Source organism: Mustela nigripes, chromosome 4 (assembly GCF_022355385.1).
Source record: "Mustela nigripes isolate SB6536 chromosome 4, MUSNIG.SB6536, whole genome shotgun sequence".
NCBI lineage: Eukaryota > Metazoa > Chordata > Mammalia > Carnivora > Mustelidae > Mustela > Mustela nigripes.
Window position 1 is genome coordinate 133569595 of NC_081560.1, and position 27231 is coordinate 133596825.

Here is a 27231-nt window from a genome sequence, read left to right on the forward strand (position 1 = left end):
AGGAAAGATGATTTAAAAAGGTTGAAAAGTTTGCCTAAGACCACATAGCTCATAGGCAGTAGAGCAGGGGCTCAGAGCCAGGACCCTACACTGACTGACGTTTTGACTAAAAATACACTGACCTCTCTGGGCGAGATCACGGAAGGACCAGCTGAGTGGGGGATGGAAATAAGCCTTTGAGCTGAGGAGAGCTCTGATAATAAATGTTGCTTCATACCCATTAGCACAGTGATTTTCACCATTTAGAAATTTCTTTGAAAAAAAAAAAAGAAATTTCTTTGAGTTATGCCAATGTCATCAAAATACAGAGTTCCCAAATACAATGCAATGGCTACCATAATAATCAGTGTTGCTATAGCAACCAACTGTGAACCTGTTACATGGAAAACTCTTGTTTTAGTTGTTTTGCATGCATGACTTTGACTCTACTATATCTTGCAAGGTGGATATCAAAATCCCCATTTAAGAATTGATGAAAGCAGGTTTATAAAGCTTAAATGACTTTCCCAAAGTCATATAAGTAGTAAATGGTAGAGAGCCACAACATGAACTGATTGTATGCTTTTTTAATCTTTATACTATGTTCCCCAAAGGAACTAAATATTTTAACATAATTACTCTCAATTGTTAGTAGTTTCATCTTGAACTAATAAAGACATGAGATAGGTGACCTGAAGAAATAGGTGGGTTATGGGAGATTTGGTAGTTTTAAAATACACCCGCCAGTTATGTGATGCTCCTTCCTTCAAGACCACTTGATTTTCCTCTTTGACAGTAAGGTGGATTTAGTGACTTTCTTCCAATGAATAGAATATGGAAGAAGTGATGGTGTATGAATTCCAAGACTCAGTGAAAAAAGGCATCACTCACTGTGGAAAAAGCCAGCTGCCCTAACAAAAGGCCTCCTGCCAAGTGAATGTGAGTGAGTCCTCTTGGAAGCAGGTATCCCAGCCCCTGTCAAGCCTTCACATGACTCTTGCCTCCATCAATAGCTTGACTGCAACCTCCAGAGAGATCCTGAGCCAGAAATACCCAGCTAAGCTACTCTTCAACTCTTGACCCACATAACTGTGAGATAATAAATGTGTATTATTTTAACCCATTAGGTTTTACAGCTGTTATACAGCAATGGATAACTCATACAGAAAAAAAATATGGAAGACAAAGAGTAAAGGTCAAGATTATGGGGTTCAATAATCTCAAGCACCCAGAAATACCAGGAGGGCACTGGGTAACTGAATAAGGGCATGGGAATGGGTTAGGATAAAGAAAAATCAAGGGGAGCATGTCATAAAGTGTTTACAGTAACCCTTTTTCGAAAGAAAGAAAACAAATACTGGTTTGAGAGTGAATTCATTTTCTGAGATCATTACAGAGTTTGAGAGCACTCCAGATGACCTATTAAAAGGCACCCAAGCACCTAAAGCAATAACTCATCATGCAAAGTCAAGTAGAATACTTTTTCTATTTTACATAGTTTAATGTATGATGCTATGATGGTCATGATGCTGAGGTCATGATGCTGTGATGTTATTAATGTAGACTGCATTATTCTAAGGCTATTAATAACATATAATATCCCTTTACCTATTTACCTTAAGGCAAATGTTATTTATCTTATTACATCTTGATAAGCAACTGTATCTACTACAAAGAGATACAGATGTTTGAGGTTCAATTTTTCAATTTTCCTTGTTCAGATTTTGAGAATGTCCTGATTCTGTACTCAAGACCCCTCTGAATTCCATATACTATGTCCTAGAGAGTCTGTTAGGGACGCACTGGGAGATAATAGGATACAATGATTTTGTTCTTGCCAGTAAATCACCTCCCCAGGTAATTGTTCTTATAATAAAAATGCCAACTGGGTGGCAAGTCTCTGCACCAAGAAACTGTTGTACTTTAGCCCTCTTGTGCATTCAACACAAATTTCAAAATCACAAGAAAGAGGAAAAATAAGATAAACTCCTGCTGAATGAAGGATAGAAGGAGGAAAAGGAAATAATTTGGGGAGATACTTTGTAATGCACTTCTGGTGTCACAGCTGATGCTATAAAGGGCAGATACTTTGTGTTTCTTTAAGAAAAAATTGATCACACAGGTGACTGATAATCCAATCTCTGTTTGCTCAACTGGAGAATATGACTTTCTTCACTCGATGATCATTGGTAACATCCCTGTTCAAAAATATATAGAATTGTCTATGGCAGGACTTCTCAAAGGTTAACAGAAATAAGGTTCCCTTATTTTCCTCATGGCCCCTATACTGTCATCCTCTATTCTTCTTTGCCATGAACCAAAGAAGAGAAAGAAGGGGGACAGAAGTGAATTAAAAAGTAGGATTGGAAAGGAGAGGGGGATAGAAATGAATAAAAAAGAAAAAAAAATTAAAGCCACAAGTTTTGGAGACAATTGTGTAATAGTCTCTTCATCTCCCTGTAGCTAGGCTCCTTAACTTCCATTTAGAAGCTCAAAAATATCACTATGAGAAATCTTGTTGTGATTTCATCAAGGATGGAGTCATGAAAGAAGCTCTGGCAAAATGATCTGTGACTAAACATCAAATCTGCCTTATGGTTGTTTAGTTTTGCAGTCAGGTATTTCACCCCATACCCAAGTTCAGTCACCATCATGATCACACTCCTGATACTTGGACCCTTCTGTTGAATTCTGTGTTTTAGATCCTCAGAAGCAAGGTACTACCTCACTTTGCCTACATGACCATCTCCAGTGACTATTAGTGTCTTCCTCATTACCACCTGTTCATGGATTCTCCATCAAAACATTAAATACCACTTCAGGACCACCTGATTCCCTTTTCTTCTGCCAACACCCTTAACAATCAATAGCCTTAAGAAGTACAACAGTTAGATTTTACAGAAAAGCCAGGATTCATTGTAATGTCTCAGCCTCTTCCACACTGTATTCCATTTCCTTAATTCCAAATCATATCCTGTTTTACACTGCTCATTCCACTATTAAACATCAGGTTATATCCTGAGATACAAAAATTTCCTTAGCTAATGTGAAGAAATGAAATTAAGAGCAAGGCTTCCCTTTACCAGGATATAAACAGGGGAAAGCTTTTCTTCTTCAATCCATCAAACTTCAAATCCTGAAGCAGAGTTATCTTTAAAAAAAAAAAAAAAAAACAAAAAAAAAAACACAAAACAAACAAAAAAATGAAGCTACAGTGTTTTAAAAGGGAGACTGATTAATTTATTCACCAGTCCCAAATAATGTTGAGTTGAAAATAGCAATGACATTTCTAAGGGCTGTATTGCATTTTCTAATACAAGGTGATGGATATCTATGGAGTTTCATCAGACTAGGAGGGCTGTCATAGCATTGGCTCTATTTTACACACTCTACTGGCTTGCTACTTAACAATTATGCAATATATATTTGCTCATTCTCCATGTAAAAAGATCAAGATTGACACTTAACTGAAAAATAACTGGTGTTTTTATACTCTCTCTTAAGCAATGCCTTCTTATTTGAATGATTCTTTTTCAAAATCAGTAGCCTACTAACCCCTCAGCTAAAACAAAAGATCCAGCATTAGAGAAGAAGAATGCAAATGAGCTTCCTGATTGCTTTTGATAAACCCTCATGTACTTTCCTTATCCCAATACAAGAGTGGACACTGATTGCAGAAAAAAAAAAAAAATTCACATGTCCAAAACTCAACCTCTTCCAATACATCAGGGACCTGAGTTAACGGTCCAACCATGTAAGTTTGAGAAATTGTATTACCTTCTTACTTGTCAGACTCAATATCTTGTCTACAGCTTCCGTTCTCCCCAAATTTTCATAGCTTCACTTCACCAAATTCTTATTTATGAATTCAGTTGGACCTACTTTCTGAACCAACTTTGACTAAGTCTACTACCATGCAAAGAGTCAGAAGAAGAAATCCAAGGAGGAAGACCCAGGAAATTCAATGTATCTCAGGTAGGAAAGTGCTTCACAGGTTTGGGAACAGAAAGGAAGCAATGTGGCTAGAGAGTGATCAAGGTAATAAGAGATGTGTGATAAGAATAAAAATTCTTACATCCTCTGAAATCTGTGAACCCATGGCAAAGGGTATTTTACAGATATCATTAAAGTTATAGATCTTGAGATGGGAAAATTACACTGGGTTACACAGGTAGGGCTAATTTGATCTCTCAATTCCTTAAAAGTGGTTTCAGGTTGTAGTCAAAGAGAGATGTGACTATGGAAGAAAGGTTGGTGAGATCGTAGCCTGAAAAGGATAGATGCCCTATTGCTGGTTCTGAGGTGTAGAGGTTCATGTGCAAAAACTAAAGTGAGGCACCAAGAAACTAAGGCTGCCCCAGGTGACAGCCAGCAAGGAAATAGAGACATTTAGTCCTACAACCCTGTGAATTTGAATTGTGCATCTTCAGCAACAGAAAAGATCCTTCTTTGGAACCTCAACATGAATATAGTCCTCTTGACACCTTGATCTTAGTCCAGCAAGATCCATGCTGGACTTCTGGCTTATGAGAACCCTCAGATAATAAACTTGTGTTGTTTTAAGCACTGTGCTTTAAGTATGTGTAGCTTGTAGTAATTTGTTACAGCAACAATATATATCTAATACAAGATGAGGTAACTATGCATGTGCCAAATCATAGCAAACTGTCCAGGCCATCATAGAGTCTGTTTTTCACAAGTAATGAGGGGTCAATGATGAGTTTTAAGAAGGGAATGATTCTGTTAAAAGGTTACTATGGAAAAGATGTCATGCTCCACATCATGTGTCACCAGGGAAATGCAAATTAAAGCAACAATGAGATACCACTACACACCTGTTAGCATGATCAAAATTCAGAACACTGAGAATACTAAATAGTGCTAACGATGTGGAGCAACAGGAATGTCCATTCATTGCTGGAGGGAATGCAAAATAGTATAGACTTCGGAAAACTTTGTCAGTTTCTTACAAAATTAAACATACTCCTTCCATATGATACAATATAGAAATCTCACTCCTTACCTAAAATCATTGAAAACTTACCTCCATGCAAAAACTTCACATGGATTTTATAAATCATTTTATTCATAATTACCTAAACCCAGAAGCAATCAAGATGTTCTTCAGTAGGTAAATGGATAAACTATTGTGCATGCAGACAATGAAATATGATTTTTTAAAGTAATCTCTATACCCAACAGGGGGCATGAGTTCATAACCCCAAGATCAAGAATCACATGTTCTATTGACTGAGCCAACCAGGTACCCCAGACAATGGAATAGTAATGAGTGCTAAAATGAAAAGAGCTACCAGGCCATGACAGACAGGGAGGAACCTTGAATGTATATTTTCTAGGATACCACAGCTCAAGTGATCACAGGGAACCAAAAGTCCAGATAAAGGAAAAAGCATTAGACTGGCTATTCAGAGGCCTGAGTTTTAGTACCAATTCTGCCATTGTCCAACATGTAACAGAGTACACATCACTTCATTTCTCTGACTTCTGTTGATTCATATTTTTGTACATTGTATAATAATCATTAAATTAAAATAACGAGACCTAAATGCTAAAAATTAGTAAAACTACAAGATACTTATCTAATAACAAATAATTGCAGCTCCTTTACATTTTGTATTTAAAAAACAAGAATGCCTATTTAAGGAAAGGAGATAAAAAAATCCTTAAGTACAATGGCAACTAAAATGGTAACTCAAGATAAAATTGTTTCTGAGGCACTGATCTTTTAATTACAGACAATGTCAAATGCAATGTGTTCTCTTAGGTTTTGAATCTGTTTCTTGTTTTTCAACAAATTGAAGAAATAAACAGTGATTTTTAAAATAATTATGTAGTGCAATTTTCCTTCAGGAAAACCAATATAGCTTAATTTTCATTAACTGTATTGTAAATCACATTAGTCTTTTGGAAAACATTCAAGGGTACTTTTATTTATAAACCAATAAATGAGAACTATAATGCATTCATATGGTGCCTGGACACTTGCAAGGGGGCTTCTTATTAATTAGAATTCAACAATGATATTTTTAAATATCATTACAATTTTTAAATAATAAAACCCAATATATCATTCAACCCAGAAACAGTGACATCCCGGTTAAACTGCAGCATTCAGGATGCTAATTAGCTAACCATGACTGTATGTATAATGAAGATATTAAGCTTTCTCTAAGAACATTGCAACTTGAAATTCAAATAAGTAATGTTATGGGATAATTGGGAAATATGATTAACTGATTTAAACACTACTGAAAATTCAGCACAATTCTTTTTCAAGAGGCAAGACAAATATATTCTACAGAGAAATACCAAAATCAGAATTAGCACTTAGTCAAGAAAGGAGGTGACTAAGAGTACATGGGTAACCATTTTGAATAAATCACTTTAAAGCTAGTCACAGTGTGAATGAGGATAATTATATGGCTCTCAACTCTGCTCATGTTTTTTGTTTTTGGTTTTGTTTTTTTTTTTTCCTCTCTCTCAATTGCAAGTCCCTTCAGCTGTCATGTTTAGTTGTCTCGTTGAGATGTTACTATACATGGTAACAGATGAATCTGCTCTTCTGTGATTTTTATAAATGATCTTAGCTCACACAGCAAAGCCATTAAGCATAGGTTAGGAAAGGCCTGACCCTTGGGTGCTTGCATGCAGTTTTCAATCTTAGAAAAGCTTCACAAAGCTTTATAGGAAGATTTGAGAAGACATCAGGAAATAATTTGAAATTCCAAAGTATCCAAGATGCCCTGTACCTTTTCATTGCTTGCACTAGCTGTGTGCCTAAACAGGAGAGTAAACTATTTAACACCCAATAAGAAGGTGTATTTTAATAGGAATAGCTACTTTGGGCCCTTTGGGTTCTTTAAGATTGTTCCAAATAATTGCATGTAACCACCCAAACAACAAAGAGATCATGAATAAGAGGAATTTAATAAAATGACTCTGAAGCATGATTTAATGTGCAAATATTCTAGAGGAGAGAGCCAAGAGAATATTGTAGGCAGCAAAATTTTGAAGTAGAAAACTAGGTAAAGAGAATTAGAAACAAGCATTGTGGAGAAATAAAAATCATAATCAATATGCCTGACAGAAATTCATACTGGTAATGGCAAGATAGCTAAAGAGACTTGTACTTACTAGCTGTTAATAAGTGGGATGATGATAAAGGCAAAGAAGAGCAAACCTCTGGGAGAAGATTAGAGGATTAAGTTTACCCCATCCAAGAAAACTAGGGAAGACCTAATACACTAGAATTTAATACAAGATCAATCATTTTAGTACTGAATAAATACTCTACAATTCTTTTTCTGTAAGGCTACATACTAAGTTCTGATTTGTTGTAGATATTGTCTAAAGAATCATAGCCAATCAAAACTAAGTCCAAAAGGACTCTCTCACAGAGGCAGAAATAAAAAACTGGTAGGTTTCTTGCAGTAGGATGCTATCTTACTCATCCTTATAATCTTTGCATCTAACACTATTGGCAAAGCAGATGTATGTATGCATATATGTCTTATGTATAAATAGCATCATCTACATAGTATTTTTGCAAAATAAATTATAACATAAAGTAAAAAGTTATTGAATGTACTTCGATCATTTCTAGAATGAAATATATATGAATAAAGCAAAATTATTAATTAGGTACTCTGTCCATGGATTTACTAGTTGCTGTCCTATTGTTCTCAAAATAATCTGAGAGGCAATTTATATGTGTAGAGATCATTAATAACTTGAACAGTGTTATAAGTAAAGGAGATTGAAAGGAATTCATGACTCAGATACCAGAAACTATATTCTATCCACTTTATCACTCTAAATTAGTGAGATTATCCAGAACCCTGATTTCCTGTGTTTAAGTTATTTCCTATGTCTTCTTTTATGAGTGTTTAGTCTACTTTACAAGTTTTACTTCCTTCACCTTTCCCCTCAAAAACAGATAAATATAACACAATGTGTAATTTAAGTTAAAGTTATTTCTACATAGATGGGATTTTTAAAAAGTCATGAAAAAGACAAGAAGGAGCATCTGGGTGGCTCACTCAAGCATGCAACTCTTGGTTTCAGCTAAGGTCATGAACTTGGGGTCTTGAGATTGAGCCCTGCATTAGCTCTGCACTCAGTCAGGAGTACACTTTCCACCTTCTATCCCTCCCCTTGCTCATGCCACCTCTCTCTCTCTCTAATAAATAAATAAGTATAAAAAACAAACACAAGAAAAAAACATAAAAACACATAAAACAACCGAAACTTAATATAGTATAAACAAAAGATTTTTATAACCAGAAAGTTACAAAAATAAGTAGATAATAAAAATAAAACATTTAAAATGCAGGATCTTACTTAGATAGTAACTGAAAAACTATTTAATTTATCTCCATATTTGTGTGGATTTATATTTTAATTAAGACTATCAAAATTATTTTTCTGATAATATTTTTGTTTGTTTCCATCTCATATTTTAATGCAGATTTTTAAAAGCACAATAATCTCAATAAAGAAAGAAAAGGCATAGGATTCAGCAGTTTCTACTTTTTATATATAATTAAAGCCAATTAACTGTGGCATCGAATTTTTAAAATCATGTTTCCCTTGAAGCAGGTATTTTCAAATACTACATATATATATACAGTAGACTTTTCATTTGCAAGATTAGAAAAATGATCAGTGCCTCACTAAATACTGAAAAGAAGAAGAAGAAGAAGAAGAGGAAATTCACAATGAAATTAGAAGTAGTCCAGGGGGAGCAAGATTGTGGAGGAGTAGGAGACCTAATAGATAGTTATCAAACCATTCTGAACACCTACAAAATCAACAGAAGACTGAAGAAAAGAATAGCAGCAATTCTATGAACAGAAAAGCGACCACTTACTGGAAGGTAAGAAATGCAGAGAAGTGAATCCAAGGGGATAGATGAGAAGATAGACCATGGGGTATGGAGGGGAGGGAGCCTCCATCAGCTGGCTACTGGCAAATGATAGAGCAGTGGAATACAAAATTGGAACATTTGGAAATCTGCTCCATGGAGGGACATCATTCCATTGGCCAAGTTGGGGATGGAATCCTCACTGGGACAGTTTGCTCTCAGGACCTTCAGGATCACAGAAAGACTGGGGGTGCCTGAAACTGGCAGAACTCCCAGGTATCTGAGCAGAGAAGCCAGCTGCAAGGGCGGAGCTGAGAAATGGGCTCTCAGCTGAGGGTTACCTTAAGCCGTGATCTTAAGCACAGTTGGGCCACTGCTCTTCAAACAAGGACACCACAAGTGGCAGATCTGGGGAATCCCCCCCCACACACACACACCACCAGAAGGAGCAGTGTGAGAGCGCACTGCAGCAATCAGCTGGGTCTGAAAACTCCAAAGAGGGCCATGCACCAGAGACAGAAAGACTCAGTCACAGGCCAGGTGAGCACGGACCTCAGCTGGAGACCAGGGAGACAGGCATGATTGACTAATTTTCCCTGAGGGCTCACTGAAGACAGGAGCCTGGCACTCTCAGTGCCTCTGGGGCTGCCATTTTCATTCTCTTCCTCCAAGTTGTACAGAAAGTGCTCAGGGAACAAAAGCTACTGAGACAGAACCCAAACCAAGCAGATTACTTAGGCTGGCCCCTAGCAAGGGGAAGACACTTGAGACTCCCTGCAACAGGACCCTAACCCAGAAAATCAGGAAAAACATCCAGCCAAGGCCAAGTTTACCAATCAATAAGACCCGCAAAACTCCAGCACTAGAAAAATACATGACATAGTATTCATGGATGTTCTTCCATGATTCATTAGTCTTTCCAAGTTAAATTTTTTAATTTTCTTTTTTCTTTTCCTATTTTTTAAAAAATTTTCCTCTTTCCTATTTTAGCCAAGATTCTGTCTCATCAATACTTTTTTTAAAATCTTCCTTAATTTTCATTTTTATAGTCATATTTTATCCCATTATATTTAACCTTATTTTTGTACATATATGTTTTTCTTTCTTTACAATTGTGGCATACAGTTTCTTCTAACAGACCAAAATATACCCTAAATCTAGTGTATGGCTTTGTTCTAGTCTCCCACTTCTTCACATTCTCTCCCTTTTTTTTAATGTTTTTCTTTCTTTTATTAACCAACTTCCTATCAATCTCTTCTTTAAAATCTTTTTTAATATTCATCCTCACAGTCATATTCCATCCCTTCGTCGTATTCACCACTATTTTTGTATATATATAATTTCTTTTTCTTTAAAATTTTGGGAAGCCATCTCTTCTAACAAAGAAAAATACAACCAAAATCAGTGTGTGGCTCTCTTCTATTCACCAGCCCGATTATGTGTGTGTGTGTGTGTGTGTGTGTGTGTGTGTGTGTGTATTTTTTCCTCCTTTCTTCCCTCACCCCCTGGGTTCAGACCTCTTCCGATTTGGTTAGTGTATATTTTTCTGGGGTTATTGTTACCCTTTTAGCATTTTGTCCTTTCATTCACTTATTCTTCTCTGGACAAAATGACAAAGCAGAAAAAAATAACCCCCCAAAAAAAGAATAAGAGGCACTAACTACTGCTAGGGACCTAATCAACAGAGACGTTAGAAAGATGTGGGAACTAGAGCTCAGAATGACGATTATAAAGACAATAGCTGGCCTTGAGAAAAGCATAGAACATACTAGAGAATTCCTTTTTGGAGAAATAAAAGAACTAAAATCTAACCAAGTTGAAATCAAAAAAGCTTTAATTAGATGCAAAAAAAAAAAAATGGAAGCTCCTACTGCTAGAACAAATGAAGCAGAAGAGAGAATTAGTGATATAGAAGACCAAAAGATGGAGAATAAAACAGCTGAGAAAAAGAGAGATAAACAAGTACTAGATCACAAGGGGAGAATTCAAGAGATAAGTGATACCATAAGATGAAAAAAATTAGAATAATTGGGATCCTAGAAAAAGAAGAAAGAGAGAGGGGGCAGAAAGTATATTGGAGCAAATTATAGCAGAAAACTTACCCAATTGGGAGAAGAAAACAGGCGCCAAAATTTAAGAGGCACAGAGAATCCCCCCTCAAAATCAATAAAAATAGGTCCATACCCCATCATCTGATAGTAAAACATACAAGTCTCAGAGACAAAGAGAAAATCCTGCAAGCAGCTTGGGACAAGAGGTCTGTAACTAAAAATTGTAAAAAATGTTAGATTGGCAGCATACCTATCCACAGAGACCTGGCAAACCAGAAAGGACTAGCATGATATATTCGGAGCACTAAACGAGAAAAATATACAGCCAAGAATACTATATCAAGTTAGGCTATCACTGAAAATAGAAGGAGAGATAAAAAGTTAGCAGGACAACAAATGATAAAAGAATTTGCAAACACCAAACCAACCCTATAGGAAATATTGAAAGGGGTCCTCTAAGCAAAATAAAGAGCCTAATGTGACATAGATCAGAAAGGAACAGAGGGAATACACAATAACAGTCATCTTCTAGGCAATACAATCGCACTAAATTCATATCTTTCAATAGTTACCCTGAATGTAAATGGGCTAAATGCCCCCAATCAAAAGACACAGGGTATCAGAATGGATAAAAAAAAAACCCAAAAAACAAACAAACAAACAAAAACATCAATATGCTGTCTACAAGAAACTCATTTTAGACCCAAAGACACTTCTAGATTTAAAGCGAGTGGGTAGAAAACAATTGACCATGCTAATGGACATCAAAAAAAAAGCTGGGGTGGCAATCCTTATATCAAGCAAATTAGATTTTAAGCCAAAGACCACAATAAGAGATGAGGAAAGACACTATATCATACTCAAAGGGTCTGTCCAATAAGAAGATCTAACAATTTTAAATATCTATGCCCCTAACGTGGGAGCAGCCAACTGTATAAACTAATTAATAAAAAAAAAAAATCAAAGAAACACATCAACAATAATACAATAATAGTTGGGGACTTCAACTACACCCCTCACTGAAATGGACAGATCATCCAAGCAAAAGATCAACAAGGAAATAACCCACTGGTCCAGATGGACATCACACATGTATTCAGAACATTCCATCCTAAAGCAACAGAACACACATTCTTCTCTAGTGCATACGGAACATTCTCCAGAATAGATCACATCCTGGATCACAAATCAGGTCTCAACCAGTACCAAAAGACTAGGATCATTACCTGCATATTTTCAGACCACAATGCTGTGAAGCTAGAATTCAATCACAAGAGGAAAGTTGGAAAGAACCCAAATACATGGAGACTAAAGAGCATCCTACTGAAGAATGAATGGGTCAACCAGGAAATTAAAGAATTGAAAAAAATCATGGAAACAAATGATAATGAAAATACAACGGTTCAAAATCTGTGGGACACAGCAAAGACAGTCCTGAGAGGAAAATATATAGCAATACAAGCCTCTGTGTGTGTGTGTGTGTGTGTGTGTGTCTGTTTGTGTGTATCATATATTATGCAGCCATCAAAAAATTCTTGGCATTTGCAAAGGCATGGATGGAACTGAAGGCTATTATGCTAAGCGAAAAAAGTCAATTAGAGAAAGACAATTATCGTATGATCTCACTGATAGGAGGAATTTGAGAAATAAGACAGAGAATCATAGGGGAAGGGAGGGAAAAATGAAACAAAATGAAACCAGAGAGGGAGATAAACCAGAAGAGACTCAATCTCAGGAAGCAAACTGAGGCTTGCTGGATTGAGGCCGGTGCAAGGGATGGGATGGCTGGGTGATAGACAATGGGGAGGGTATATGCTATGGTGAGTGCTGTGAATTGTGTAAGACTGATGAATCACAGACCCGTACCCCCCAAGCAAATAATACATTTTATATTAACTTTTAAAAGGGGAGGGGGGAGAGAAAGGGAAAAACCTCATAGAAAAAAGAGATCAGACTTGTGGGCACCAGAGCAGATAGTGGGGTAGGGGAAGTTGGAGGAAGGCAGTCAAAAGATCAAAACTTCCAGTTCTAAGTAAGTGCTGGAGATGTGACGTACAACATGTTGACTGTAGCCAACACTGTTGTGTGATATATTAGAAAACTGTTAAGACTGTAAATACTAAGAGCTGTCATCACAAGGAGAATTTTTTTTTCTTTTTTCTTCTTTTCTTTTATTGTATCTATATGAGATGATGGTGTTGGCTAAACCTATTGTGGTCATTATTTCACAAATACATAAATCAGACTATCATGAAGAATATCATACAGCAATGTAAGTCAACTATTTCTCAGTAAAACTGACAAACAAACAAAAAAGAAGTAGTCCAATGAGCAGCCATATATCAATGGAACTACACCATCTCTGAGAGCTGTAGAAGGAAAAGCGAAAGGAAAATTTAGGTGAGGGTGACCTGTTTAGAAGCAAGTATGCTAATGCACGGTCAGAACTAGACTCAGCCTTCTTCTTCAGGCTTAGAAGGGTCTAGAATTGAATATGCTATCTTCAGAGTGATAACTGGTTACTTGGGTTCAAAGGCTCCAAAGCTTTATTATGTGAGACAGGAAGCAAGAGTTGAAGCTCCTACTTATTATCAACCAGCCATATCTTCTGCCTCCTCCAAGACTTCAGGTACCTCATCTGTCAAGCACTGGGTATCAACACATCTTCAACCATGTCCTTAAAGAATATTCAAAAAACTTTTGTGAAGTAGATCAAAATAAATTGTCACTAAAATCAAATAAGATTTGTTCATTAAGTGGGGGAAAATGTTAGTGATTAAAAAGTTCTTAATATAAAGCGTTCTTTTGTATGTTTTCTTCAACTGTATTAACTCCTTCTGTTTATTTATTTCCTTTTCTGTATTCCAGAAGGGGCAGGCAGTATGATAGAGTCATAAACAGCATGGACCCTGGAGTCAGATTGCCTAGATGTGAATCCAGTCCTGCCCATTCACTATCTACAAGCCCTGGTAAAGTCACTTAATCTCTTTATGCCTTCTTTTCCTCAATAAGAAATGGAAATAGCATAACTGCTTCCTTACCAGGAAGTCCTGAGAATCAATGGAAGCAATACATATAAAGCACTAGGACAGTGCCTACTAAGCACTGTCACAATAACAGACAGCAGGAACAAGTTTAGTACAAGATACTTATTTTAAAAACCAAATGTAAATATTACATGTTGCTCCACAAAGAGTCCCATGACTTTTAGGTACTTTGTAAAAAGAATGAGGAATATTAATAAATACTGCAAGGATATATTATTTCGGAGAAAAGAAGCAAGGTGTTTAAGCATTTATAGTATGCTACGTTTATCAAAGAAAAGAGAAACAGGAATACACATATAGAGATATACCTATACATATTTTAAAAAGAAAGGAAAGATAAACCAAAAACTAATAAAAATGGTGACATCAGGGACTCCTGGGTGACTCAGTCAGTTAAGCAGCTGCCTTTGGCTCAGGTCAAGATCCCAGGGTCCTGGGATGGAGTCCCACATCAGGCTCCCAGCTGGGAGAGGAGCCTGCTTCTCCCTCTGCCTGCTGCTCTCCCTGCTTGTGCTTTCCCTCTTTCTTTCTCTAACATATAAATAAATAAAATCTTAAAAAAAAAAAAAAATGGTGGGACGCCTGGGTGGCTCAGTTGGTTAAGCAGCTGCCTTCGGCTCAGGTCATGATCCCAGCGTCCTGGGATCGAGTCCCACATCAGGCTCCTTGCCCTCCGCAGGGAGCCTGCTTCTCCCTCTGACTCTGCCTTCCACTCTGTCTGCCTGTGCTCGCTCTCACTCACTCTCTCTCTGACAAATAAATAAATAAAAAATCTTAAAAAAAAAAAAAAATGGTGACATCCAGGAAAGAGAGACAAGGTAGAGAAGCTTGAGTTTTTTCAAATGTGCCTTACTTTGGGGTTTTGACTTTGAAACTACAATAATGTTTTAAATAATCATTAAACAAAGTTAAGTCAAAATAAAAAATCCACAAAAACAAGGGAATACAACTGTGTATGAATTGATATATTAACCATACACATATTATTTTTAAGTAGCATAAACTAAGAACTTTAAGAAACTTCAAATTATTTTTACTAATCACATTATAAATAATATGACTGTTGTCATTCTAAAGTTTTTCTTAAATTATAGTATATACATTCAAATGGAACCAAGATTGTTAGTTTAAGAGAAAAGAGCTAAATATGTTAAATGAAAGAAATATAGAAAAAAAAACCCATAAACTGAAATTTGAATCAGAAATATAAACACTTGGAAATAGCCTAGAAACAGTGACCAACTAAGTAGCAATGCAATGAGCTTCACCAGTGGCCAAACTGTAGACTACAAACATTGTTTCCTACAAAAGTTACAAGGTGCCTTAGAGACATGACTATTTCCTGGTTTGGGCAAAAAATAGAAAAGAAGATCCTGGGACTGCTTGTCCTACCAAAAAGTGAGGATGAGTCAATGCCTACAAGGATCATTTCCAAAGGACTTGGGAAAAAAATTTAAGAGATGCCTGTCTTTCCTTTCGCCACTGTGGCTGCAGGCATGAGTATGCTCAGACTTCAGAAGATGCTTGCTTCCAGTGTCCTCCTCTGTGGCAAAAAGAAGAGCTGAAAAGACCTCAATGAGACCAGTGAAATCACCAAAGCCAACTCCCGTCAGCATGTCCAGAAACTGATCAAAGATGGGTTGAGCATCTGGAACCCTGCGATGGTCCATTCCCGGGCTCGGTGCCAGAAGAACACTATGGCCTGCCAGAAGGGCAGGCATATGGGCATCAGTGAGAGAAAAGCTACTGCCAGTGCTTGAAAGTCTGAGAAGGAGGATGAGAATTCAGTACCTGCTGCTCAGAAGATACTTGGATCTACAAGGATTGGCCACTACCTGTACCACAGGCTATACCTGAAAGTGAAGGGTAACATGTTCAAAAACACATGGACTCTCATGGAGTACATCCACAAGCTCAAGGCAGACAAGGCTGACAAGAAGCTTCTGGCTGACCAGGCTGAGGCCCACAGAGCTAAGACCAAGCACTGTGAAGAGCAGCTCCAGCCCAAGAAGGAATCATCAAGACTGTTCGAGGAGGAAGATACCAAGAAATAAAATTTCCTCTTTTGTCTATGTAGAGTGGCTTCAGCAATTATACAGATCACACATATTCAATAAAACAAATCTTTATCTGCCTCAAAGAAACAAAATTGAAGAGATTTCTATTGGCAAAGATGAGATAAATTCAAAATCATAAAAATAACTGCACTGGATGGAAAAATAACTAATATGAGAAAATTCATGCTGTTATGATACATAAAACAACTCAGTAATCATCTCTAGAGAATTTTAGAGAACTGACATATTATTCTGAAAACTGATAATTAAAGTGGGAGAGTCAGGCATTTTTTACACCTTTTCTATATATGCCTCAACATAAACACTTGAGATAGTAAGGCTATTCTTTATAAACGAATCTTAGCCAATAAATGAAAAAGGAATGATAGAATTAGAGTCTTACTGTTTTGCAGTATCTCCTGAACAAATAGATTTATATTATAGTTATCAGTAACAGATAAACTATCAGGTGAAAAATTGATAAAGAACTAAATTTATAATGGATGAATCAGGCCAATCACCTATAGACTCATAGATCTATCATAACAAAGAGATATTAGATACTGTGAGTTCATTAGTGTGAGTTCATTAGTGTGCAATGGAAGGAACGCAACATCCTAAATTAAGTATTCTTTCCAAAACATCAAATGGGATCTGATTAAACATCTATGTCTAGATATGTAGCTTATAGAAAATAGGGGTCAGAGGAAATTTTTAAATGATATTATGAAGACACACACAGCAAAATACAGAACATGAGAAATTTTATGAGACAAATAACAGTTTCTTTAACAAATAAAGTACAGGGAAAAATGGAAGGGAGAGTTTATAGTTTAAAGGAAATTTTAGATGTATACTAAGAAAAACACATGCCTTTTGTGTGCATGCATATTGAATTTGATGTTGATTGGTATCTGATTCAAAGCCATCAAATTTTTGCTAACATTCTAAAATTGGATAATATCACAATACTTTTTTTTGGCAATTTTTTTGTGAGGGCTTATCTTTTAGAGTTACATACAGATGAATTATATGATGTCTGTGATTTGCTTCAAAATGCGGGTAGAGTGATAAGTGGGTATAAATAAGTTTGGCCACGTGCTAATAATTTTTGACACTGTTATGGTTGATGGTTATAGGAAAGTTCATTATATTATTCTCTTCACTTTTGTATGTGTTGGAAATTTACACAATAGGATGTTTTAAGATGAAAACTATTATTAAAGCACAGAATTAAACACAAAAATTCCTGTTGAGGTTTTTTATCATGTTGCATTGAATTTGTACACAGATTAACTTAGCCTGTTGAGTCCTCCAATTCAGAAACCACTATATTCTGTTCCTCAGTAGCATTTTTATTGTTATCGTTACTGTTTTGGTCTCTACTTTCATGGTATAGCTTGTAGACACCACTTAAGTTTAGTCAGAAGTAATTCATAATTTACAAGACTTTTTCTGTTTATCCAGGTTATAAATGGTTCTTTTTCTGTTTTACTAACAATAATCGGTTCAAAAACAAACAGGAAGTAATTTATTTTGCTATTTTGCATATGTAAGTTTTTAATTTTCTTGGTTACTCTACTGTCTTTCTGGTCCCAATAACTTTTCAATCTAATATCTAATATTTTAATATCTAATTTTCAACCAAATCTAATTTCTTAGATATTTCAGTTGGGCAATCCATAATATACAAATAAAGGATAATTTTTCTCGTCTCTTTAAAAAATAGTTGCATCAACTAAATTGAAGGCATTGCTACCCTTTCATTTGTTTCCTGAAGTCTGCATTTCAAGAGGTTTTCTATCTTTAAATACAGAAACCTCTATTAGGCTCCTGCCCAATTTGAAACTCACAAGAATTCATGTTGGAAACTATGGGATTAATATATCTGATGCATTTGTACCATGATTTAAATTTTCAACTCATCTTATCATCAATTATAGTTCAGAGAACACTATCAAAATCTTAAAGCTAAGACTATCTATTGAGATGCCTGAGTGGCTCAGTCGGGTTAAGCATCTGCCTTCAGCTCAGGTCATGATCCCAGGATGCAGGGTTAGAGCCCCACATCTGCATTAGGCTCCTTGCTCAGCCGGGAACCTATTTTTCCCTCTACCTCTCCCTCTTTCTGAAAGATGAATAAATAAAAATCTTTTTTTAAAAAAAGAATATCCCTAGCACATATTAAAACACATTTGCCACTACCACTGGAAGATTACTTAAAAGAAGTCTTCCTTGATTTTTTTTTAAGGTGTTATTTATTTATTTATTTGACAGACCGAGTTCACAAGTAGGCAGAGAGGCAGGCAGAGAGAGAGAGAAGCAGACTTCCTGCTGAGCAGAGAGCCTGATGCAGGGCTCGATCCCAGGACCCTAAGATCATGACCTGAGCCGAAGGCAGAGGCTTAACCCACTGAGCCACCCAGGTGCCCCCGTCTTCCTTGATTCTTATGTTCAGATTGATGTAACAAGATGATTATATTAATAAGAACCCAACTTGTTCTTTGTCATAAAGTAGACATGGAGAAGGTTACCAGAGAAACTGACTAAAAATTTTAAAATCTCAAAACATCAACATGAGTTTTGTTTTTTTAACTTTTCTTTTTCCATGAGGGATGCATTTTGTAGAGAAGTCATATTATTATTCCAGAAGACATTATCCTGGCTTCAGTACACATAGCACATCTGGGAATTGTCTGCTTGAAAGCCTTGGACAGAAGCAACTCCAACTGATGGCCTCAAATTGATTGTGATATTGAAAAGTCTGAAAGAAGGTAGTGCATGTCACAGGGCAGGCTGCTTGGCATAAACTGCCTAAGACACCAAATTTTCCCATGGGAAAAGATAAAAAAAAATGTGGATCGGGATTCCATATTGATTTTGCATTATGAGATAAAAACTTTTCCCTTCAGGATACCGCTTCTCACAATGGCTCTAAGTGCTTTTGCTTCGACCTCAAGTCTCTACCGTGACAATGTGACTCCATGCCAGTTTTTTGCAGCATATAAGCTGCCAGATACAATTATTTCTGACAACAGGTCCACATTTATCTCAGTCAAGTTATGGTAGTTGTGGACAAGAATCTTATCCAAGCTGTCACCGTTGCACCTCATCTGTTTTAACATGGGTTTAGGAGGAAAGGGTAGTGCAGATTTCCAAAGATGCCCTGAAGTGAATTTCTGAAGATACTGACCAATAATTCTTACCTGGTTTTTCATTGACTAATGTTACAGATGTTTGCGCAGAGGGGCAGGCCATGCTGAATACTAGTTAGGTTAAGTTTCATAACTTGTCTAACCCCAATTCTGCTGAGAATAAGCTGACAACTCACAAAATGAATAAGAAAATATCCTCACCACTGCTCTAGCTAAATGCATCAGTCTCTCATTTTTGGTCGTCATTCACCTTTACCACTGCAGTTTTTCTTCACTGGGACTTAATTCAGTTCTCATCCTGCAAGTTGAATCTGGATAGGTGCCATGGCTATGAAGTCATATAGCACCCTGTGCTTCCTCAGGAGAGCACTCACTACCCACATTGCAACACGTCATTTATCTGTAAGCCATCCTGGATGATGAATACTATGGGTGTAGAAATGTGTTTTCTTTTTTCTTAATACTATCTCCAACACCTAGAATGGGAACTGGCACAAAGTACACACACAGGGGTCAGATTACAAATAGTCCTTTGGGTCAGGCTTCTACAAGTCAGCTTCTAAAGCCAGACTCCCTGACATTTTTGGCAAGCCTTCTCTTTAAAAGCGACAGATATTCCAGTAAAACTTAATGAAAGCCCAATTACGGCAAAAAGTCCCCTGAAATAATACTGTAGGTAAGAAACAGAGTAACCAGCCCCAAATAAAAGAGTTTGTCCCCAAACTACCCCTTCACATTTTGATAACCCCAAATAAGGAGTTGTTTTTCTGTGAATACAAGGTGATTGCCTTCAGACACAAATGAAAGTGTCCTCAGAGTAAAATTTCTTAGGTTGGAAGGGAATGAGGAAGCAAGAAAAATTCATCTGCAACACTTCTTAATCAAACAGAAATGGCAAATGGTGAAAAATAAAAACTAGTATTCTGGCTCTTTGACCCAAATTTTGAACATTCATCATACTCAGTACATACAGTCCCCTTACACTTGAGCATATCTTGGGTAACACAGATTTACGAACCAGCAACAGGTATTCCTACCAGGGACTCTTCCTTATTATAGAAGTGTCTCCCCCTGAATCATGCTTATTTTTTTTTCCTGTCATGAAACACATATTGTATACGTATTATCTGTGAGTAGGAGATATTTAGAGATGAATGAGATTCCACCACCCCTTAATTTAATGGATATTCGGTCGGAAAAAATTTACATATAAACGATTATAATACAATGTATTTATATGTCATATGTGTACGGTGAATAACCTGAAAGTGCTAATGAGGAAGTTACCAAATCCCTAGAGAAGGTTTTATGGAGAATATAACATTTGAGATATATTTTATAGACAATTTCACCTGATAGATAGTGAGGGAAGGCTATTCTTATAAGAGAGAATAGCATAAACTGTGACTTAAGGCATATTAAAACATGGCTTTTTCAGAGTTAGATGAATACTGTGGTGTGACTGGATCAGGGGTTGCACAGCATATTGAATAGTGAATGGAAGTAATGACAAATTGTTGATTTGGACCAAACAGTAAAGGATCTTTGAATCAGGTTTTATTCACTGTCTTTTACAGCTACAATTAGCCTCACCTGAAGCACCTACCAAGACTCATACAATATGGCCCTGCCAACTTCACAATAACCCTGGACCGACCCTCTGTCACATCTTATTAGACTCAGGGTGATTACTTTATTTAAAAACAACCAGCTCATAAGACAGATCCCAATCTATGGGTTGTCACGGTACAAAAGTATCAACCTGTTCTCTCTAAAATTTTAAACGGAAAGGATTGGAAAAATGAGCTGAATTGGAATGATGCTGAAGGAGTCATGAAGTAGCCTGACCGCATTGAAGATATTATGGCAAGCCAACTCCACAGGAAGCAAACATTACGAATAAGCTAGAGCCTGAGGGCGGAACAGAGGGGAACACAAGAGAGGTGATGCACATGGCAAACAGCAGTGCGGGCACTGAAATGAAGCTACTTCCCTTTCCAATAAGGTTCTTGCTCTTCTTGACAGCTGATTATTTGACTTTATCTAATAAAATGAATCAAATTAGAATCGTGTGTGTCATAAGGATGAATCTGCTGTTTGACCGGAAGTGAGAACAGTAACATAACAGTAACAGTAACAGTAACAGTAACAGTAACAGTAACATAACCAAATCAGTGGTAGTGTTTTAAGGAGAGAGTCAGACCACTCTGGAATTGACCTTCAGGCCATTCCACCAAAGGCTCATCAAATCTCAAAAAGAAGCAAAAATTCTTTTCTCTTTATCTTACTCCTGGCATGGGATAACTTGCTATTTAAAAGATTGTATTAGCCATATAGGAGAGAGACAATGTGCATTAGAATACTAGCTATTTATTTCTTTTTCAGAGCCAATAATTTGCATTTCAGTGACGTGAAGGAAGATGAATCTGAACTATTCGACATCAATAAAGATTGTCCATAAACTAAATTTCCAGTGGTAGAAGGAATTTAAAATAATTGTTTTGCCCATTTCAAAGAATGTTATATATTCAATTCAAGTTAACAAAAATATGTATAGTTGCCAAAATACTAATAGGGATTGCCTTTAGATGGTAAGAGCATGGTTCTTATGTTTTATAATTCATATATATTACTTTTATAATGGAAATAAAATAAACTTAAATAGTTCATGACATTTCATTTTTATCTAACAAAACAGATTTTAAGTTTTAGTTGTCTGGATAAATGTATCTGAGGCTAGGGAAAAAAGCAATCTATAATAAACATTTGTTTCTCACATGGTATAAAGACTTTGGATTGGATTCAAGGAAGACAAAATAGTTGTAAAAAAAAAAAATACACTAAAGTCAAAGGAACTAGGTTGCACACAAAGTTCCTATATCCATATCATATATGAAGAGAGCCAGTCACTTCATCTCTCTGGGTTTCAGTTTTCTGATATATAAAATGTGGTTTAACAAAATCATCTCAAAAGTCTTTCCAATTTATGATTCTTTAATCCTTTATATCATTATTACTTGGTATTACTATAATATTTTCCAAGTTTAACTTGTAAAGCTTATAAGCCACTTGAAATTATACAAAACCTCTCAGGCCTTTAGAAAGTATCCACAAAAAACCTACAAAGCTTAACAGTTAGGACTAATGGCCTAAACATGTGATGACATGTTTAATTATTTTCATTTCTCCAGAGAGAAACCTAGAGTACCTTAGAAGGAAAATCCCAAGATCGAAAGGTATATATACCAAATCAAAAATATTTTCATGATTTTAACTAATACCATAAGGAGAAAAAAGAATTAATGTAGGCTGTTTCCTTTAAGAAAAACTCTGGTCTTGAATACAGCCGATGAATAGAGGGAACAATTTATATGACGGTATGATACCTATTACTAGTTTTTGAATAAATGCACACACTGCGCTATCAGAAGCACAAAACTCATAAATAAATAGTTGCCATTTGAAATATTATATTTATTTGTAAAGCTCTACTTCCTAGAAATATAAGCACACACACACACACACACACACAGCACTCTACCCACACCATATACATATATATCAAGTTCAATTTTTTTTAATTCTTTACTAATAAGTCACAAACATACATTTGAAAAGAGCAAAATATATTTTTTTAGTTTGAAAAGTCATTCTAAAGTATAATTGATCATCAAAACCAAAATTTTGATACAAAAAAGTGATATATACTCAGTTCAGAGTATTTTATGTAAATCTCTTTGTTTCATTATAAAATTATAAACTCATTCTTTCGAAGAAACATTCCCACACCCCCATCATCACCTGCCATGCCTGTAATCTGTCATAAGAAATTTATATCTGAAACATGACGTTACACACTTTTTTGCCCCTTTCCCCTTAAAACTCATGTAATAACAAAAGAAACAAATGAGGATAAAGGGGAGATAAGAATGGATGAATGATTTCTACAAAGTTTTGGAAAACATAGACTATATTATAAATAAGTAGAGTCAAGAAAGCTACACCTAAGTGCTTCCTAAAGGGGATACTATGTTGTACAACAAAGTCTTCAGAGGCTTCAGAAAGTGGGGTCACTAAAAATATGGGGACTGGTTTAAAGTATCCATGAAGAGTGCCAGATCCCTATCCTCACCCCAAGAAATCAAGAAACAATCTGCCGTGGACCAAATGTTTGTGTTCCCCCTGCCTCCCACCACAAATTCGTATGTTAAAGTGGTAATGCCCAAAATAATGGTATTTGGAGGTTGGTAATTCCCTCCCCAAAGGGAGGGAATTAGGTCATGAAGGTGAAATTTTCATGAATGGGGTTAGTGCTCTTATCAGAAGAGACACAAGAGGGGCATCTGGGTATTCAGTCATTGGGCGCTTGCCTTTGGCTCAGGTCAGGATCCCAGGGCCCTGGGATAGAGTTCTACTTCCGGCTCCCTGCTCTGCAGTAAACCTACTTCTCCCTCTCCCACTCCCTCTGCTTGTGTTCCCTCTCTCCCTATGTCTCTCTCTGTCAAATAAATAAATCTTAAAAAAATAAAAAAAGAAGAGACACAAGAGAGATGATCTCTCTCCACTGTGTGAGAATATAGCAAGTATGTGTCCATCTGCAAACCAGGAGGAGAAACCTCACCAAGAGTCCAAACATGCTGACACCTTGATCTCAGACTTCCAACCTTCAAAACTATTTCTGTTGTGTGAGCCATCCTGTGTATGATATCTGTTATAGAGTCAGCCTGAGCAGATTAGGGCACTACTTACTACTCATTTCTTCCAGCAGAGAAAAAGAAAAATTTTTTTTTCTGTAAACCCAAACATGAGAAGCTAGATCAAAGTATATGAGGCAAAGCACTGAAGTTTGGGATTGAAAACAGGAAAATTAAATGAGAATGTACATAATGAACTTGGGGACCTCAGCATCCTTCTCCTGCTTTGTCCCCAAAACACTGGTAGCCTCCAGCTACAGTGAAGGAGGTTGGGGAACTCCATGGGAAAGTATCTATATTCATGTATCTGAAGATTCCTCAGTGAAAAAGCAAGTTCTTTTTTAAATCTTAGTCCCACAAAAGTGCATAGCCAAAACCCTACCCATTCACAAGGAACTTTCTCTCAGCTTTTAGTGCTTCACTCAATCTGAATAAGAACATGAGAAACTTAACATCTGAATAAAGCTTCCAGCATAAAAGGGACCAAAACAAACTAAATACCTCAGAGGAAATAGTGACATTTCTACAAATGTATAGTACCAAAATACTCTGTATAATATCTTAGAGTGAAAAAGAGATATCACAGGGATGCCTGGGTAGCTCAGTTGGTTAACCATCTGCCTTCTGCTCAGGTCATGGTCTCAGGGTCCCAGATGGAGTCCCACAATGGGCTTCCTTTTCAGTGGGGAGCCTGCTTCTCCCTCTGCCTGCTCTGTCTGCCCCTCCCCCCCTTGTGCTCTCTATCTCTGACAAATAAATAAATAAAATTTAAATTAAAAAAAACAAACCAAAAAACAGAAAGATATCACATTTATAGAAATAAAACAGTATACAATGAAGAAGGAGAAAAAGAAAACCAAAAAAGAGCTCCTATAGATAACAAATATGATCACCTAAATTGGGGGAGGTAGAGGATCAGCCAACTTTTTTTTATAAAGAGATACATGGCAAATACTGTAGGGTTACAGGATTTGAAGTCTCTAAACTTTGCCATTAATAAATGAAAGCATTCATAGATAATACATAAATGGGTGAGCATGAATAACTAAAGGAATTACAAAAGTTTAACTTATTTGCACCATTTGACCTAACAGCATCATTGTTAGATTTGGCTGTGCCATAGTTTGCTGACAACTGTTCTAAATTTTTAATAAATAGATAAAGTATTGTAACATAAAGCTGAGGAAATCTCTTGAAAGTAAGACAAGAATATAAAGAGATGGAAAAATAGTAGAAAAAATGCAACAAAGAATCAATCCAGGAAATCCAAAATCTGTCCAATGAAAGTTCCAGAATAAGAGAGAGAGAACAAAAAAAATGGGGACCGATAATTAAAATAAAAGACAAAAATAAATTTTTACATAACCAAAGGACACAAGTTGCTGGATTTAAAAGGTCTATTGAATACTCAGCACAATGAATGATGAAAGCCCCAAATCAAAGTACACCCTTGTATAATTTCCAAATACCAGAGAAAATAAAGTATCACAAAATCTTCCAAAGATTATACACAAAGGATTAGGAATCAGAATAGAACCTGGTTCTCAATGGCAAGAGTGGGTGTAAGAAGATAGTAAACCAATGGCTAAAAGATTCTGAGGGAAAATGATTTCCAATTGTGATATATACATCCAATTTATTAATCAGTTAGGATAAACTAAAAAGTTGAGACACAGAATTTTTATATCAAATGCATCTCAACAAAATCAGTGGTAAACTAAGAAAATTAATATATGGGATCCAGGAAAGGGGAGAATGGAGAAGGGGAATACTAGGTTAACAGCCATAATGAGATACAGCTCATATTAGATATTTGAGAAACAGAGTGCTGCAAAGGAAGGAAGGCTTTATCTGAAAGAACTATTTGGAAAAATTAAACACTTGAAAAATCTTTTAAAATATTGGGAATAACAACTCGCACTATATATGGGCAAAATCTAAGCAAATTTGAAAGACAGGGAGAGAGAGAAAATAGGGACAATTCTTAAATGCAAGGAAAATAAAAGGTTGAATGAGAATGGGAACATAATCCAGGACACCATTTAATCTGGCCGCATCATTGTTTACATGGTCATCTTTAATTTAGTACTATTTATTTATTACTATAGTAATAAGAAATAGGAAAATGAGAGAGAATATATTAATCTTCAGTTAAAATAGCAAGAAATGAAAATATCAACAAAATTCAGAAATATTATAAGGAAAAAATGGTAGATAAAATAGTCACTGAACCCGAAAAGAGTAATTGAAGAAGCTGAGGAGAAGCAATATGGATATTTTCAGCACAAGTCTTTTCTCCTATATGCTTCTCAAACTATGTACATAAAATTCAGTTCTCAATGATTCCTTAATATTTTCCATTCCTTAATTGACCTGTTAAATTTCAAGTACACTGAGAAAGCTAATACTCTAAACCCATTATCAGTTAATATCGTAGAATTCATCTGTTGCTAAATAGAAAAAATATCCAGAAAGAAGTGGGTCACTATAGGCATCCAGGGATAAACTACTGGAGATGAGAGAAAATCACTACGAGGTAAAGAGGTACTTAGAAAAAAAGTTATTTTGTGTGTGAATTTATTGTATGTGTGAAACTTGCTCAAATCATAGGCCTGCTGTGTGAGGATCTAATATACATGATGAAGATTGCAACAGTGTCTGCGTGGGTGGTATCACTTGTGATGGGGCAAATATTCCTGGTGTCAACTCTCTTCAGCAAACTGGGTCTATGAAAGCCAACTTGGTGTCAGATTCATATTGTGAGTTATATTTCTGTGTGTTCTTTTTGTGTGATCTCCTAAGTCTCTCTCTCTCTCTTTTTTTTTTTTTCATTTCTTGAAATTTTGTTTAAACTTTCAGCTGTGCTGTTTGCTCCCAAAAAAAAGAACATGCCTTCTGTGGAGCTGGTGTGTTAAGGGAGGGGTGGGGGCCAGGAGCAGTGGCTGCCTGAAGGCATGGCAAAGAACGGTGGTGGTGATCAATGAAAATCCCAAAGAGAAAGTCACACTAGTTGCTTCCTACTTGCTCTCAAATTTGAAGTCCTCAGAAAGGGATTTTCTGACTTTTCTATCAAACTGTCACAACCCCATATCCTCTGTTATTTGTCTTCATACCACTATTTCTATTTGGCATTGCTCTGTGTGCCTATGGTGCTTATTTTTTATCATCTTATTAACTAGAAGGCAAGTCCTCTGATGGTAAGCACTTTTTCTTATTCACTGTTGTATTCTCAGCACAAAGAACAGCAGAAGAGCTTGGTAGATATTCATAGAATAAATAAATTCTCAATCCAGGACAGATAAAAAAATTTTACTATTATTAAGGACCTGTAGCATTTGCTTCCAGGGACTAAGTCAATTTCTGC

At 36.2% G+C, this 27231-nt stretch overlaps 1 protein-coding gene and 1 pseudogene across 2 annotated transcripts in view; one reads left to right on the forward strand and one right to left on the reverse strand.

Moving 5' to 3' along the window:
* Nucleotides 1-27231, reverse strand: part of CTNNA3 (catenin alpha 3) — a 1804468-nt gene that overhangs the window by 982130 nt on the left and 795107 nt on the right. The window lies entirely within an intron of this gene.
* LOC132015215 (large ribosomal subunit protein eL19-like) lies at nucleotides 15455-16015 on the forward strand (annotated as a pseudogene).